The sequence below is a fragment of the Halictus rubicundus genome, chromosome 8, assembly GCF_050948215.1.
Source record: "Halictus rubicundus isolate RS-2024b chromosome 8, iyHalRubi1_principal, whole genome shotgun sequence".
NCBI lineage: Eukaryota > Metazoa > Arthropoda > Insecta > Hymenoptera > Halictidae > Halictus > Halictus rubicundus.
In genome coordinates, this window is record NC_135156.1 from 6,359,324 (window position 1) to 6,377,549 (window position 18,226).

An 18,226-nucleotide genomic window follows, 5' to 3' on the forward strand; every position below is an offset into this window, starting at 1 on the left:
GGTCTCGAAGCACTCTTTCTATGGTTCTAACAGCAATTTTTTACTACTACTACTACTACTGCTACTACTACTGCTAACTACCCTTCGTTTCCGTTTTCTCGGCGGAAGTGTCCGCGCATCGAGGTATCTCGTGTCCTTCCTCTTCTTTCATCTGGTTTCGGTTGAACGTCTCGAAATTTCGCGACGAAAGGGACGTGTAGTGGCCACGTGAAAATCAACAAAAAGCTCGGCGAGGAGCACAATGCACGCCCACTCGGCCATTATTTTCAATTCCATGCATTCAAGCATTGAAGCGGCCTCCGGAATCGCCATTCCTGCGCCGCGCTCGGAATCGGCTTTTATTATAAGTATATAGCGCGGTATACGCGGAACATACGCTCGCAGACGCAGGATATGTGCGCGTACAAAGTCTTTATTATTCGTTATTATTCGCATTGATAAATGATCGCTGACGCGTCACGGTAAACAATGCAGAAAACGGACGGCGACGTTACAATCGGCCGGATATGAGCGACGCCCGTCCACTTCTCGAAGCCCTTTTAACTTAATTCCTACGGTTTCGCTGTCGTTTGCGATTTCTCCGCGGCGACGCGCCGCACAGTGCGACGAATGGCCTTTTTAGCTGGACAAAATTAACTTTCAAATAAACGAAAACTAACTGTGCTAATATAATCTGAAATAACCATGTATTAAAACCCTTGAATATTAAAACTTAAAATTCTTTTGTTGTATGTTTACAGAGCGTGTAAACTTCACCTAAAAGACGAACGCCTAACCTATAAATGAATTGGCACATTTCCATACGCGCTAGAAGTATGTTAAAATGTACTAAGGAGTATTTAAATTTCCTATATATGATGGATATAACATCTCAAAACATGTATTTTCACTTTAGTGATTCCAAATTATCGATAACATTCCTCTATTTTTGTAAATTAAGTGTCAAAGACGGTACTTATTTTTCCACGGAAACGCCCATGTTACTACTTTTCGTTAATGAATTAGTATATGCCCCACGTCACCCCACGCGATGATTTTTACATATAATAAAGTAGAGATTCTCTACTTTATTTTAATACCAAAATTGGCTTGCAGAAGGTTGCAGAACTATACTAATTTTTACAATGAAGTTACGTCGTTTTACGTACATGCTCGTGACAATCATAGCCCGGGCCGAGCGTTTCGAACGCAGCCGATGCCGATTGCCGTCGCCACTTAGCGGTTTGTTTAGTCTACTCGTTGAAACCTATGGATTGGTCTCATTCATTGTATATTGAAGAAATAAACAATGATAAGATCCCCGAATTTTCCTCTGAACTTTCTTCCTATGAAAATTCGTTGCTTCTGTCTCAGAGCGATCAGCGTGCAGTGTACATCTCCCTTGGGTTTTTCTTATATCTTTCAGTTTCGTTATTTTTGTTGTTGTTGTTGTTGTATCGTTATTGTTATAATTACTGTGATTGTTGTTGGTGGTTTATTGGTTACGTTATCACTTTATATGTGAAAACGTTATAACAAAATCTTCCTTAAATCTAATCAGGTACGTTGAATCAAAACATTTCATCCCTTATAAAAATTATGAAAAGTTTAAATTGGAAATACAAATTTTTAGATTAATCTAAACAAACTGGTATAAACAACATAAGCTTATACTAAACCAAAGAATAATTCTTTCCCGTTAGAATACGTCTGAATCTCCAAAAAGTAACATTTACTATAATTTTTCCAAAATTACATTCTTTTTGTCCATAATTAAAAATTACGTCTTCTTTGATAATATCTAGTACTTGTTAAATCATTCTGTGTTACATAGGTCCATTGCTAACTTTGTTGTAATTTATATTTAATTATAAGTCACTTAAAATATATTGTTTAATTAACAAAAACCAACTAAATGTTGTAAAAAATTAATAATTATTCATATTTTATACAACTGTAAACATATCAATCGATAAATATAGAAAAATAGGCGATTTAGAATTTTGTCCAGCTAAAAAGGCCATTCGTCACACTATGCGCCGCTTTGTCTCCCGACGCGCAACGTTCACTTCTTATCCACGCGTTCAAATCCTCGTTGGAGCGCGCGCGAGCACGCGCTACTTTCAAGGATTCTCGCCTCAGTCTGCATTTAAGTATTAAAGTAAATGCAATGATTGGACTGCGGATCTTCATGCACAATAAAAATTGTTTGCACTAATTGTAAGACCTAGGAACCAAATAGGAACTTGTTTCGCTTTTTAGTGGGTTGATTATACCGTAAAAAATGTGTTGATATTCTTAAACACCTTTAATACTTCCACTGCTTGAAATTATACACATGACACACGCTTTCGTATAAAACAAATCAAGGTCACCTTCATTTCTAAGTGAGTCATGCAAACATTAAAAAATTCTAATATCTATTATTTACAAGAAAAAAAAAAAACGCGGGCTATTAATAGCGTGAACGCCCTGATCAAGGTTTTTAATGGATTTATATTTAATAATACTGTCGCATTCGTTTCAACTAATTAAAATTATGAAGAAAAGAAACAGAAGGTTGCTGCATATGAAATGTCCAACTTTAGTATAATAATCCGTAGTGCAGCGATATGTCTTGAATAAAATTTATTTTATGTACATCTCAAGCAGAAAAATCATTAAAAACTTATTACAAGGTGCCACGTAAATGTCATATAATAACTGTCGAGGATAGCAATTACATCCGTGCCAGATCGGAAATTGAAATATTTTTTGTCGATGTCTGTAGCACAGATTGAATTGAATATGACTATGTCGGTACGTTTAATGTTCCGTCGAACCACTGGCCCGAAGGCAGGTGTAAAATGTGTCCCGCGTGGCTTGATCGGCGGAATAAAGAAACATAAGTTAGCGTGTATGCAAGTTATTTATAACAGTTAGTGATTTAAGGATACACCGCTCATTTCACGTCCCACAGCGTGTTCCACATTTCGTAAAAGAAACAATAAACTGCAACACGGTGCGCGTAGGCAGCATAAAAGGGGCACTTTGTGGAAAAAATTTGGATACTGAAGAATATTGAAAACGCGCCAGAAACAGGCTGCGTGTACATTTTATTTCGTCGACTATAATCGTATATGTAACGTGATTTCTGCCATGCCCGTGTATTTTCGCAACATTTTACGTATTCCGCTTTTCAAACGACCGGTAATATGCGCGCGGTACATGAAACTCCCGCGCGCATAAATCAAGGATTAACCCTTTGCACTCCGTAATAAATTCAGCACTTCGTTGCAACCGACTGATAATAATGTAACAAATTGCGATACTCGAAAGCGAACAAAGATCATTTCAAGATTTTGCAAGATTTACCGTTCTCACATTTAATTCATTGCGCCATTAATTATGTCTACACGAGCCAAGCGAGATCAAAGGCAACAATGGAACAATTTTGTAGAATATATTTTGTAGAATTGTGACCGCTTATCCCGCTATTGTATAGTTTCATTTAACCGTTTCCATAAATGTTCAGGCGCATCTGAAAATTGCAAAATTTACGAATTCAAGCTACATTAATTTATGTACTGGTAACAATGTGCATTGCTTTTAAATGAATTTAATAATACTTCTGAAATAACTATATTGAAAATGTGTGGATATATGTATAATCTGCTATGGATGCGTATGCCAATTCTAACTGAACTTATGTTCGCAATGAGATAAAGTATTGATCTTCACGTTTCAATTTGCTTAAATCACAACTTTCACTATTTTCCTTCTTCCCATTTCCATTACATTTATTTATTCTCCTTAACAAACCATTTATTAGTTCCATTAGACAGATTCAATCCTAAAGAGAAATTGGACCTTATGGCATCAAAGACTACTAAGTCAATCATTTAATAATAAGGCTATTAATTCTACTGTGATCGTTCACTGACACTGCCACGCATCATCATAGTCCAACGAAAAGTCATTCGCATGAATTGAGAATAGCTTAATGATTCCGTTCACAAACGACAACAGGGCGGGGAAAGTAAACGTCTAAGAAGCTCTTATTACACCGAGTCACCTGTCTACGTCAAATCCGTTTATAAATAGATTGCAGCCAATTAAGAGAAGACTAATTGCTCCGCATGAGAGCTCATATAGTAACGCATAATTTTGCACTATCACCATGTAATTATGAATTATCGCGCGGCGATAAATACAAGTGATTCGGGTCAATTATTCGACGATTGATCTCGAAACTTGATGCGCGGGAGATGCGCACGCAATAATCCGCTGCGGCATTGATACATCAATTTATATTCAACCTGTTTTGCATAAATTAGTGAGCGACAAATATTTTACAATAAACGTCCGATCGAATTATGGATGAATAACGCAAGTGGCATAAGTGACGAGACCTATACTTACGGTGCAATTATTTAGCTTGATCAAATAAATTATTTAGAAAATCAAATTTGATTTTCTGTGTTCTAATCGTTTGAGTTCGTGCGATTGGTGTATTGTGAAAATGGAGGCTTCAAGTTTTAAAATGAGTTCGAGATTATTGTTCCACTATGTATTATGCTTGACGAAATCATTTGAATGTTCATAATTTCTCGAGAATGGGAGATTCAGTGATTAAGTCATTCTTGGCTTCATTGTATTTCTATAAAACGTGATCTTATATTTGTACACGACTTCTTGATTTAAAGTAATAAAATGGTCATTTTTGTGGAAATATTTTTTAGGAGCACGCGAGAGTTGAAGCAATCGAAAGAAATGGAAATTTTTGAATTATTGTGCAAAGATATGTATGATCAATTCGTAAAAATTGTCATGCGTACTATGAAAACGACTTTGTTAAAAATATCTTGTTCAACATAAAAGTGTATCTTGCTCAATATAAAAGAGCGTACGACGTAGAGGAACAACTACGTCAAAATTTGTTTTTCGCGTTCAGCACTTCCAGAGAAAATCAAAGGGAGGTGGACTTTCTTTAATAAAAAATATTAATTGGTGTTATACTTATGCGTCACGACTCAAAAAAAGTAGGTTGAGAAGAGCCTATAAACGTCCTTTCGTGCAAGTATCGTACCAATAAGCGTACATGTTTCGACGATTAATTTGAAAGAACCTTTAATCACACGAACGGCTAAAAAAAGAGCGTGCCTGTGGAGCGGGAGGGGGGGGGGAGAGAATTTCTCCCTAAGAGATTGAAATAAGTGAAACCTAATTACAAGAAACAAAGTGCACACTTAAGAGAAGCGTACGAGGCACAATTTTCGAGAGGAAACGGTAATGGAATAGCTCATCAGAACGAGCAGAAAGAATTAACAAAACGAGTTACTTTCGTCTAAAGTTACCCGGTCGACTGTTGATAAAAAAAAAAAAAAGAAACTTGATCGATGGCGTGTCCAAGTGCACTTTACAACTCCTTAAACATTTCCCGGAAGGTAGACACATTTAGCCGGGCGTATTTTCACCGAAAGAAGAGAATGCAGGCGCGTGCTCGATCGCGATCGCGTATACACATGCGCGGCAAAGAAATATCGTGCATCAGAATTCATCTTTGCCCATGCACCTGTCTTTGGCTTGGGAGCTCGTTTAGTGTCGTTACATCAGAGCCTGTGCGTTGAGACCCCAAAAATACGCGAGCGTGCATTCAAACATGTTCGGGATACATTCGGGATACGCTGTTTCGGTAAACGTTCTTGAAATTGACCGATTCTTATGATCATACCCGAACAAAGATTAGGCTTAACACTAAACCTACCGAACCTTAAAAATAACTCATGTTGTCTTATAAAAATCACGAGATTGGATTTATTTTAATTTTGTGCGGTTCGTGTTATAATACATGCTCTACTAAATATATTCATTTAATCATTTCCACGAAATCATCTTTATAATTTCAGTAATTGTAAAATAAAAAATCTGGAACGGGTCATTTTGCATTGTTGCATGTAAAATGCCCGACTGTTCACAGTAATGACGCTAAACAAATATAACTTTTTCTTAAATCAAACTTGTCGAATTGCTGTACTAAACAACATATTTTGTCAATTAGTTGCAAGCTTCCGGATTCCAGCGGCGGACCGTTAATTTTGGGGCCAAGGGCTAACGCTGTTTGGGGGCAATTAATCCAAATTAACTGAAGTACCAAAAGTTTTTGTATAATTTATTTCGTCTTCAGGTTTTAATTGAAATTAAATTACATTAATTGAATATAAGTCTTATATTGAAATTCTCGGGGGAAAAAATGAGCCGCAACATTATGTGTTACACCTTTCTTTCGCGTATTTAGCGCGCAGGTTTCTCGACCTCGTGTCGATTAACCCCTTACCTCTGGCCACCGCCTATAGTTGTTTGATCGATCGTTTTCACGCATGATCGACCACGAAAGGAAGACAAAGCAATCTTTCCTCACACTTCAGGTGCCACGATCAAAAATCGAGCAGCCATGTAAGGTTGCGGTATGAGTCATACACTAATAAAAATTTCAACTTTCATATTTTCCACTACATCTGCTTGAAAATGTATCGGCAAGTTGTCGTAATAAATATAAGTTCAAACACGTTACTTATTTTGTTCCTCAGTATTAGAAATGAGGTTTAAAGAAATAATGTACAGATAAATGAAAGAAGGGGGGATGTGTGGAACAAGATGATATGAATGTTTGATGTTAGGAAAAAATTATTGTAAAACAAGTTCCTTTTCATGGCCGAAAGGCCGAGGAAAAAAATAAACGTATTATAATTGAAATTATTACGAAACTGTCGTTTATTATGGTTCTTAGTTCTTGACCGAATTTTCTTTGATCGAATAAAAGATAAGAAAGTTTGTATTCTGTGTAATCAGCTATCATAATGATACATGTACCAAAGATGCGCATCTCCGTAAGTAACTGTATTTTGTGTTTGCTCGCTGCAATTAAGTCCTGCTGTACCGTTTGTACAATGGATACATTAATGTATATTACCAATTGTATAATTGGATCGAGATTGATAGCCAAAAAGGATAAAAAAATACTGGCCAGAAACTTAATTGGAAAATATCCAAAATGACGTCGTTAAATTAATTTGTATGACTCAATAATAAGAATATAATTACAAATAAAAATTTATTTTAGGGTCTAATTAAGGGGTTGGATGATCGTGAGACATGTCGAGCAAGTACATGAGCATCAAAAAAGGCGTTAACGTTCCTCATTAGCTGATTTTATGATGTATAAATACTATGCGCAGGTGAAAAAATATAAAATCATATCGATTGATTGAGTCAAAGGAAAGAAATGAGAGGCAACGAGCGAAGGGAATCAAGAACTTATAATGAGAAGTTGTTTCCATAGTAACATAAACTTGTGCGTGTGATTCGAGAGTATTCGATAAAAGATATGCGAGTGCATGTAAATGCAACTTGAATTTGCGATGCGTGCCGGTTTATTGAAACAAGGTAATGGGTTTTTGATCACGAAAGCGTGCTGATTTATTATGTAGCTTTTCCTTTAATAGATATGACGTCGTTGATAACAATAAATCAATATCGAGGGCGAGAAGTCCCTGAAAATTTATAATACATACATATTCAGTGAGCAAAAATAGCTCGTGTGTACTGACTTATTTTACAGTGTTTGTTTCATTCGGAGCCATGGCAGGATACCACAACAAAAATAAAAGCGGCTGTTTTTATTTCGCCGGCACGGCAAAATAACTGTTCGCGTGTTCACGCACAGAGGCATTTAAGTTTGCACGTTGCATTCAAATCGGCAGAAAAATCGCAACCACTCAGCAGTGAAAAGCCGCTCGCACGTTTTAGATCGCCTTAATGTTCAAACCAGAAACCGCATCTTTTTCTCCTCGCTATTACAACAGTCAAGAATATTATTAAGCCATTTGTACTACCACAATACAAAGAATAAACTCGTATTACCAGTGTGCTAAAATAAAAAAAGCTTATAAATTAAGACTCGAAGTGTTCCAAAGCACAAAAGCTTACAAGTTCAGAATTGAAGTATGCTGAAACACGAAAGTTTACCAATTAGGAATTAAAGTGTGCCAAAGCAAAAAGTTTACAAATTGAGAATTGAAGTGTGCTAAGGCACAAAAGCTTACAACTTGAAAATTGAAGTGTGCTAAAGCACGGAAGTTTACCAATTGGGAATTAAAGTGTGCCAAAGCACAAAGTTTACAAATTGAGAATTGAAGTGTGCTAAGGCACAAAAGCTTACAACTTGAAAATTGAAGTGTGCTAAAGCACGGAAGTTTACCAATTGGGAATTAAAGTGTGCCAAAGCACAAAGTTTACAAATTGAGAATTGAAGTGTGCTAAAGGACGAAAGCTTACAAGTTGAGAATTTAAGTCTGATGAAACACGAAAGTTTACCAACTGGGAATTAAAGTGTGCCGAAGCACAAAAGCTTATAAATTGAGAATTGTCGTTGCTAAAGCACAAAAGCTTACAGGTTGAGAGTTGAAGTGTGCTGAAACACGAAAGTTTACCAATTAGGAATTAAAGTGTGCCAAAGCAAAAAGTTTACAAATTGAGAATTGAAGTGTGCTAAGGCACAAAAGCTTACAACTTGAAAATTGAAGTGTGCTAAAGCACGGAAGTTTACCAATTGGGAATTAAAGTGTGCCAAAGCACAAAGTTTACAAATTGAGAATTGAAGTGTGCTAAAGGACGAAAGCTTACAAGTTGAGAATTTAAGTCTGATGAAACACGAAAGTTTACCAACTGGGAATTAAAGTGTGCCGAAGCACAAAAGCTTATAAATTGAGAATTGTCGTTGCTAAAGCACAAAAGCTTACAGGTTGAGAGTTGAAGTGTGCTGAAACACGAAAGTTTACCAATTAGGAATTAAAGTGTGCCAAAGCAAAAAGTTTACAAATTGAGAATTGAAGTGTGCTAAGGCACAAAAGCTTACAACTTGAAAATTGAAGTGTGCTAAAGCACGGAAGTTTACCAATTGGGAATTAAAGTGTGCCAAAGCACAAAGTTTACAAATTGAGAATTGAAGTGTGCTAAAGGACGAAAGCTTACAAGTTGAGAATTTAAGTCTGATGAAACACGAAAGTTTACCAACTGGGAATTAAAGTGTGCCGAAGCACAAAAGCTTATAAATTGAGAATTGTCGTTGCTAAAGCACAAAAGCTTACAGGTTGAGAGTTGAAGTGTGCTGAAACACGAAAGTTTACCAATTAGGAATTAAAGTGTGCCAAAGCAAAAAGTTTACAAATTGAGAATTGAAGTGTGCTAAGGCACAAAAGCTTACAACTTGAAAATTGAAGTGTGCTAAAGCACGGAAGTTTACCAATTGGGAATTAAAGTGTGCCAAAGCACAAAGTTTACAAATTGAGAATTGAAGTGTGCTAAAGGACGAAAGCTTACAAGTTGAGAATTTAAGTCTGATGAAACACGAAAGTTTACCAACTGGGAATTAAAGTGTGCCGAAGCACAAAAGCTTATAAATTGAGAATTGTCGTTGCTAAAGCACAAAAGCTTACAGGTTGAGAGTTGAAGTGTGCTGAAACACGAAAGTTTACCAATTAGGAATTAAAGTGTGCCAAAGCAAAAAGTTTACAAATTGAGAATTGAAGTGTGCTAAGGCACAAAAGCTTACAACTTGAAAATTGAAGTGTGCTAAAGCACGGAAGTTTACCAATTGGGAATTAAAGTGTGCCAAAGCACAAAGTTTACAAATTGAGAATTGAAGTGTGCTAAGGCACAAAAGCTTACAACTTGAAAATTGAAGTGTGCTAAAGCACGGAAGTTTACCAATTGGGAATTAAAGTGTGCCAAAGCACAAAGTTTACAAATTGAGAATTGAAGTGTGCTAAAGGACGAAAGCTTACAAGTTGAGAATTTAAGTCTGCTGAAACACGAAAGTTTACCAATTGGGAATTAAAGTGTGGCGAAGCACAAAAGCTTATAAATTGAGAATTGTCGTTGCTAAAGCACAAAAGCTTACAGGTTGAGAGTTGAAGTGTGCTGAAACACGAAAGTTTACCAATTAGGAATTAAAGTGTGCCAAAGCAAAAAGTTTACAAATTGAGAATTGAAGTGTGCTAAGGCACAAAAGCTTACAACTTGAAAATTGAAGTGTGCTAAAGCACGGAAGTTTACCAATTGGGAATTAAAGTGTGCCAAAGCACAAAGTTTACAAATTGAGAATTGAAGTGTGCTAAGGCACAAAAGCTTACAACTTGAAAATTGAAGTGTGCTAAAGCACGGAAGTTTACCAATTGGGAATTAAAGTGTGCCAAAGCACAAAGTTTACAAATTGAGAATTGAAGTGTGCTAAAGGACGAAAGCTTACAAGTTGAGAATTTAAGTCTGCTGAAACACGAAAGTTTACCAACTGGGAATTAAAGTGTGCCGAAGCACAAAAGCTTATAAATTGAGAATTGTCGTTGCTAAAGCACAAAAGCTTACAGGTTGAGAGTTGAAGTGTGCTGAAACACGAAAGTTTACTAATTGGGAATTAAAGTGTGCCAAAGCAAAAAGTTTACAAATTGAGAATTGAAGTGTGCTAAGGCACAAAAGCTTACAACTCGAAAATTGAAGTGTGCTGAAACGGAAGTTTACCAATTGGCAATTAAAGTGTGCCAAAGCACAAAAGCTTACAAATTGAGAATTGAAGTGTGCTAAGGCACAAAAGCTTACAAGTTAATAATTAAAGTGTGTCAAAGCACAAAAACTTACAAATTGAGAATTGAAGTGTGCTAAGGCACAAAAGCTTACAAGTTGAGAATTTAAGTCTGCTGAAACACGAAAGTTTACCAAATGGGAATTAAAGTGTGCCGAAGCACAAAAGCTTATAAATTGAGAATTGTCGTTGCTAAAGCACAAAAGCTCACAGGTTGAGAGTTGAAGTGTGCTGAAACACGAAAGTTTACTAATTGGGAATTAAAGTGTGCCAAAGCAAAAAGTTTACAAATTGAGAATTGAAGTGTGCTAAGGCACAAAAGCTTACAACTCGAAAATTGAAGTGTGCTGAAGCACGGAAGTTTACCAATTGGCAATTAAAGTGTGCCAAAGCACAAAAGCTTACAAATTGAGAATTGAGGTGTGCTAAGGCACAAAAGCTTACAAGTTAATAATTAAAGTGTGTCAAAGCACAAAAACTTACAAATTGAGAATTGAAGTGTGCTAAGGCACAAAAGCTTACAAGTTCAAAATTGAAGTGTGCTGAAGCACAGAAGCGTACAAATTGAGAACTGAAATGTGCCAAAGCACAAAAGTTTACAAGTTGAGACTAGAAGTGTGCCAAAGCACAAAAGCTTACAAATTGAGAATTGAAATGTGGTAAAGCACAAAAGCTTAGACGTTGGATTTCAAGTATGCTAAAGTACGTACACACCGGACGTACGTAAAACGTCTTTGTCCTATTTGGGAGTAGATCGGTGGTGCCTAAAGTTTATTGGTCGGAAGGGGCGAGCGTCGGTGAACGTCGGGGTCGACGTAGCACATCCCTCAATCGGCTATCAGAAGCTATCGTCGACTCGATTTCAATCTCCGTATTCCGCTGGCCGAAGAAGTTAGGCAAGGTGTCGACGGTGGCCGTAGGACCGTTGGGAGACTGCCGAGGTGCAGGTGACGAGTCCGGTGGTCCTGTTGGACGCACGATCCTTCGAGAGCGTATGCGTGCGTACGTGTCACCACGTTCCCCCAAGAACAAGGACACCGAAATCCATGCACCTTGTCCCATGACAAGGATGGAACCCGTGGTGGACAAAGTAGGGGAAAAAGAGGCACTGGTCAGGAGAAAAGAAGAAAGGTGAGGAGAGAGGAGGAGAGAGGAGAATAGTAACGTCACGGAGCGAACCTGTAAAATGGTATCCGAGGGCGCGTGGCAGCGCAGCTGCAGCTGCCGTTTCTTTCTTCCCCTCTTGCTCCCTACTTTGCCACCTCTTCGTCCCTCTTGGCCTCTTTTGACGCGCGTGCGCCACCGACTGATACTCTGGCTGGCGCGCGCCAACACTCATTAATGCAAAATTCCGTCATCGTACTTTCCCGCGTCTCGTCTCGTATCGCCTCGTCTCGTCTCGTCTCGTCTCGTCTCGTCCCGTCTCGTCTCGTCTGATATCGTATCGTATCGCCTCGTGATGCCATACCGCGGACGTTCCACCACCGCCGCACGAAGTTGCGACTTTAGTAAGAGTCCACTAACTCTCCCCACCACCATCGTTTCTTCGTTCGTATAATGTGAGCTCAGGTTCATATGACTCGATATACTCACCTATTTGATATAAGAATGTTACGAGTCCCACTGGACACCCTCTCACATCAAGAAGTATGCGGGTACCCGAGCCCTGAACCCGAAGAGTTAAAATATAGAATTAGATTATGAGAAAGCGTCATAACCACGTGATCACAAATTTTTTTGGGATCCTCAAACTGGACTCCACCCGTTTGCAGATCCGGGTACCTGAAGATTGCTCGTTCTCGGGATCTCGACCCCGACCCGTCTACAATTTTTGGTACACGAACTTTGTACATTTTTGGGATCCCGACCCGATCCCGAGCAAATTTCACGATCCGATCCGAACCCGAAACTTTTGGTACCCGTGCACCCTTTTTCCTTCCCCTTCCCATAGTGTTCCCCCAGGATAGGTAACATTCCTCCCGGGGGAACGGTCGGTACTGTACCGACCCCCGGCACGTTCACTGTGCACTTGTGTTTCCTTCATTTTCCTACTTTCCTACTCTTAATTATTTTTTCTAATTCAACAGTACTCCAGTCTCATATAAACATTCTTGTGCATATAAAGTAAAACAGATCAATCACTGCAACAATGAGTAGAAAAAATAATGAAATAATTAAATATCTGTTCTGGGGAGACAGAAAAAGACAGACACTAGTAAATTCCAACCTAAAATAACATTAAGTAAATATATAAAATATAATCAACTAGAGTGTAGCGTCCGTGAAACGATAAAATAAATAAAAAAATTAAAAATAAAAGTGGGAAAAGCCTGATAGGACTAGTATGGTTGTGAAAGATAATCCTTGTTTCTTCCTCTCCTCATTCGTTCGGGTACACTCACACCCTTGAAAGACACCGCTTGCGACTATAGAGGAGATAGAGGCATAATCGTTTTACTTATTTGAATCAACGCTGGCACAAATGTGTTATAGTCGATGGAGATTCATTTGAACGGGATCACATCAACGTTGACGAGTATTTCTTGAAGTAAACACAAAAACAAAATATTTGATCATTCGTTTGTATGAATATGAAAAGAAAAAAACAAAATGATCGTCATCCGTCAGATGCGAAGGTACAAAATGTTTAGCTCGTGTGCCTGTAAATTACACAACAAAAAATAACTGCTAATATGAATAATTACGGCATTATCCATGTAGAGCAGATGAACGTGCGTTTTCATTAATCTCATTTATGGCATAATAACACCATGTTCTGGTGACACATTTTCTAAAGCGATCGATATTAATTTACATAAGTGACACACGCTAAAAATCGTAGTCAAATATCGCGATGCCTATATTTTGCAGTCCATCGAGGTCGAAACGCACTGGCAGACGGAGGGTTTCAGTGCGGCAGCTGGCCATCGTAATTGGTACCCTCGGAGGCCCGCATCTTCAAAGTGTCGACAAGTGTTCTGCATCAAAAATAAGAAGCCAATCAGAAAAAGAAAGAAGCATAAACATGCGTCTCATTTATCCGAGCCAATTAAACCTTTTGAAAAATCGTCTGGCAGAAAACTATTCGTAGATGGTTTTCTGTTCTTCCCTCGAGATGTTCGCAAATCTGAAAATCGGTATCGCAGCATTCCGTCTACTATCTTGTCGGTAACGAGACGTCCGGCATTGGCTAAAAATATCCACTTAAGGAAATAATTGGAACGATCGATATAGTTTTGCTGCTCCTGGGATCCAAGGATTGCATTAAATTGCCAGTTGCCGTTGGCATTTTTGATTCCGCGAAATTTTTCAGAATCCCGCAATTACGCGGACCAGCTGCTTTGGTTTATGATTTTTCATCGTCAAATTGTTTCGTAATAAACCAAAATTGGATTGTCCCAGCTTCGTACAGTTGCTACTTGAACTGCAGAAAACGTGGAGGAATATTTTTGCATGAAGCAAGTCTTATCTCCCGAAGTGTACACGTTACTTGCTTTCCCCCAACCTTGAAAATCCTTTTTCTGCTTCCTGAATGAATTTCGAGCGGATCCACCTGCCGTTTTGTTTCCAACCGGGCTTCTTGCTTCTCTCTGTTTACTGCATCGTCTTCTTTTCGCTTTGATCACGAACTACCGCCTCGTATGTAGAAAATAGCGTGGCATAAATAGTAGTTTGTCTACATCTTCGTATACACAAATTGTAGTTGAAGAAGATTCTACAAAAATGTGTACAGGATTGAAAACATAAATATATCATTAAACTACTAATATGGCGAGTACTGTGAGAGTAAAGAAATTCGAATTTTTGTAGCATCGAAACACAAAGAGTTTCTTAAACAAAAAAAAAAATTAATTACATAAACGCGCAGAATTTTCTACCCAGAAGAAATGATAGATATTAAAATATGAGTTCTCTTAGCCACATCAGAAACGTTTATAGACAGAAGTTCCAGTCGTATACAGGGTGCTCCGAAAGTCACTAGACCATTTAAAATTCGAATTTGTTTACGACAAAACAGGAAGACTATTCTATTTTTCATAAAGCTCCGCCTAGCTGTAAGTGTCACCTGGTCAGCTGATTTCCTGAACCACCGCATTGTCCCAGGTATCTTGAACCGCCGAGCGAGCAAGTATTGCGCGTCAAAAAAGTAAAAAGTACGTACGAGAAGAATTTCAAACTAATTTTCAATATGGTGGACGGACTCGCTCGCCGTCGGTGATTAACCGAAGCTTCCAATCACGGTCCTTTCACATTTTAATAAACCGAGATAAGAGGTCCGGCAACGTTAGGTGCGAGAACAGGGGTGTGTAAAAAACGATTGCGGTTCAAAGGTGCTAAAAACGACGATAATCTCGGTATAGTAATAAGGAAGAACAAACCCCGAAGGGGAGGCCGGCGGTACGGAACACAAAAAGGAGAGGACGTGTGGGAGAGCGAGAGGAGAGGGAAAAATAAGTGTGAATCAAGTTAAGTGAAAGGGAGCAACGAAAGTAGGAAAAGAGAGGAGAGACGGACCGAAGGAAGAAGGGTCGACACGAAGATTTTCAAGATAACACCGGTATAGTGCATCTCTCGAGGTTCTTAGCGCCGGTATCTTGTTAATTACACCTCGACCGATCGTAATTATCCCTTGGCAGATAATGGGTCGATTACCAAAGATGGGCTCCGATGGAAAAAAAAAGCAAGGAACAGAAAAAAAAACAAGAACCACTGCGTCGCCGGTACTTCGTCATGCTTGATCGGTCCAGAGGGTCTGCTTTTGTTTTAGAAGTGCTTTTTAATAGCAATCTATTTGCATACGAAACTTATAAGGCAACTTCGTTTACCAGCGATCACAAGCCTCCAAAGAGCTCTTTCAGTTTAATCATAGCGGCCATAATTTGCTCCGTTGTTTGCCGAAGTTACGAAATTTATGAAAGGATCGCTGAAAACGTACAACAAAAGCTGTGTACATGGTGCTGCACTTAACCTTAATGCCCGGCATATTTTTGTGATTATTGAATACCTTCTGTAGAATCATTTGTCTACTGTTTGCAACGAATTCTCCGTAACGGAGAAATATTATTAATTATTATAATTCTGTAAGCACGGAAATACAGAAATGGCACATTTTAAACCCGTGCGTTATACCACCGGTCTTCGAACTTAGTCAATTCACGGAATTCTTACTGAAAATTGATAAAACACCAGTTAAAAGGTAAAGGTAAAACACCAGGTGAAATACAAAGTACATTTCTTTTTCATCGAACAATTTTAATACTTTTAATTGCGTTAACTACAGTAGCGCAATATTTTAATATTTCCATCTGACTGAGCTGGTCACAATTTAGGCTAATATTTATATTACTACTAATAATATATTAAAGATCAGAGAAACTATTCTGAATGATCCATTTTGAGTTTTCAGCTTTTTTTTTAAATGTGATTCGCGGAACCTCGCGAACACCACTGTTGCATACGCGAGCGTTGTATCATTGTTGTGAAAATAAAACAGCAGGAAAGAACATAACAAGTACATGTGTATTATTTTGCGAGACACGTTAATATCACAATGGCCGAGCAGGCGAACACTTGTACATACTCGTCCCGTGCTGTCCCGAGCGTCTGGTTTTATAGCACAATATATTGCTGGTGAAATAAGACAATACAATCAAGGAATGAGCGGTCGCTTAAAAATCAGCTGACCGAAGATACGGTGGTACAGAACCGAAGGGATTTTAATTCTACCTTAAATTCTTGTCGATTTCTTTCGCGAATTGACCAGCTGTTGGTGCCCCATGTCCGCGTGTATATTTTATTATCTCCTGCCATGCATGTTGGTCAAGTTCAGAGTTATTTAAGCATTTTGTTTTTCGTGATCGGTGGATGCATGGGTCGCCATGAAGGACTGCAGAGGTCGTAGGTCGTCGAAGTGTTGCGCTTGTACCGAGGCGTCCTTGTCCGGGAGATCTTGATATCCGTGACCACTTAACCTCAAAGTTCAAACGTCATTCAAGAAACGGAGATCTTCTCTCGAAGCGGTTGGATTAGTAACGAGCACCGATGAGGCCGAGTCATTTCCTTCGGTTTCATTAACACTCGTAAAACCGAGCGAAAAAGGTTTCCGAGCTCACGGTTAGAACGATATCGGCGCGAGGTCCGGCGATTATGCGATCGTTAGACCGCGGAGGCAAAATGAAAAAGAACGCGTTTATACCTTTCGTAGAAATTCATTATTTTTTCTTCGAAATATTGCAACTGCAAATGCAGCGAATAACATGCTATTTTAAAATTGAAAAAAATGTTTTATTTTTAAATTTTAACTTTTTTCTTCCTATTTCATCTTTCGTATTCATACTTCATCTGCAGTCTATTGAAGCATGTTACCGAAATTGCATATTTTTTACAATTATCCTAGAATCTTTGAAACCCCAGTCAGCAAAGGGATCTTTTTTTTTTACATTTCTGAAGAAAACTGAAGATGCGGTTTTTATCGGAAATACGTAAATTTTTGTTTGAATTTACCACGGATTTGGCGACTTCTCCTTTACAAACGATCCCCAAGTTCTAAAGTAAAAACATTAGCTTGTTATTGTGGAGGACTGCCGCGGCCCGTGTCTCGATTAGTGTTACAGTATTGTATTTGTAATTACGGTTATCAGAAAGTCCTTCAGGAACATTTGACATTTTTCTGCGCGGCAGGTGAACGTACAATATAGATAAGGCGGTCGATAGAACAGATCCTCCCGGTTGTGTTGAGCACAGCCGAGATTTTTCTTAAAGGATCCGGCTCCGAACACTCGGAATCCGGGAAGTCGTAAACCAATCAAACAGCCTTCGTCTTTGCGCTCGGCAAATCTTGCTGCGGCAAAAATCTGCGAGATCGATTATGGGGTAGGAAAAAAAAGGAAAAGAAAAAAAGTGACGAGCTTATCTGATACAAAGTTTCTGCCACAGCCCGTTCGTTCCCTTATAAAATCGGCCGGCAAATTAAATATTTATCATCGACAGTTATTGCGTTGCCAGTGTTTAAATTGCGGAAGAATTATGGGAAGGAATTGTGTGTCGATGATTAAGAGAAGGAGAGGGAGAGAGAGTGAGAGAGAGAGAGAGAGAGAGAGAGAGAGAAAAAGTGAAAGTAATTTCACGCGAAGCAAGATTTTCTCCACCGAAACTGAATTCATAAATCGTATAAACTGTCAACAGTCAATTTTTTTTTTTGAACAAATATAAATACGTTGATACTATTGTAATTTCATTTAACATGATAAATTGTGAATACAAAATATGTAAGTGCACCAATTTCGGATCAATGCAAAATTATTACCCACAAAAGAGTATGATTAAGAAAATAACGGTAGAGCAAAGGACCCAATTACTATGAGGGTACCAATCACTGTGCCTAATATTAATTATACTTTGTTTTAAACCATAATGCATATTAAAAAAGAGATATTAAATTTTTTTCACTGAAATCAGTTAATATATCTCTTTTTTAATATTCTTTATGATTTAAAAATAAATATAATTATTATATAGGCACTGTAATTGGTACCACCGTAGTAAGTGGGTCCCTTACCCTAATTTCAGGAAGGAATGCGATCATTCCGAGACTTGCATTTTTGCTTGTTTTCAAACTTTTCTTTTTGG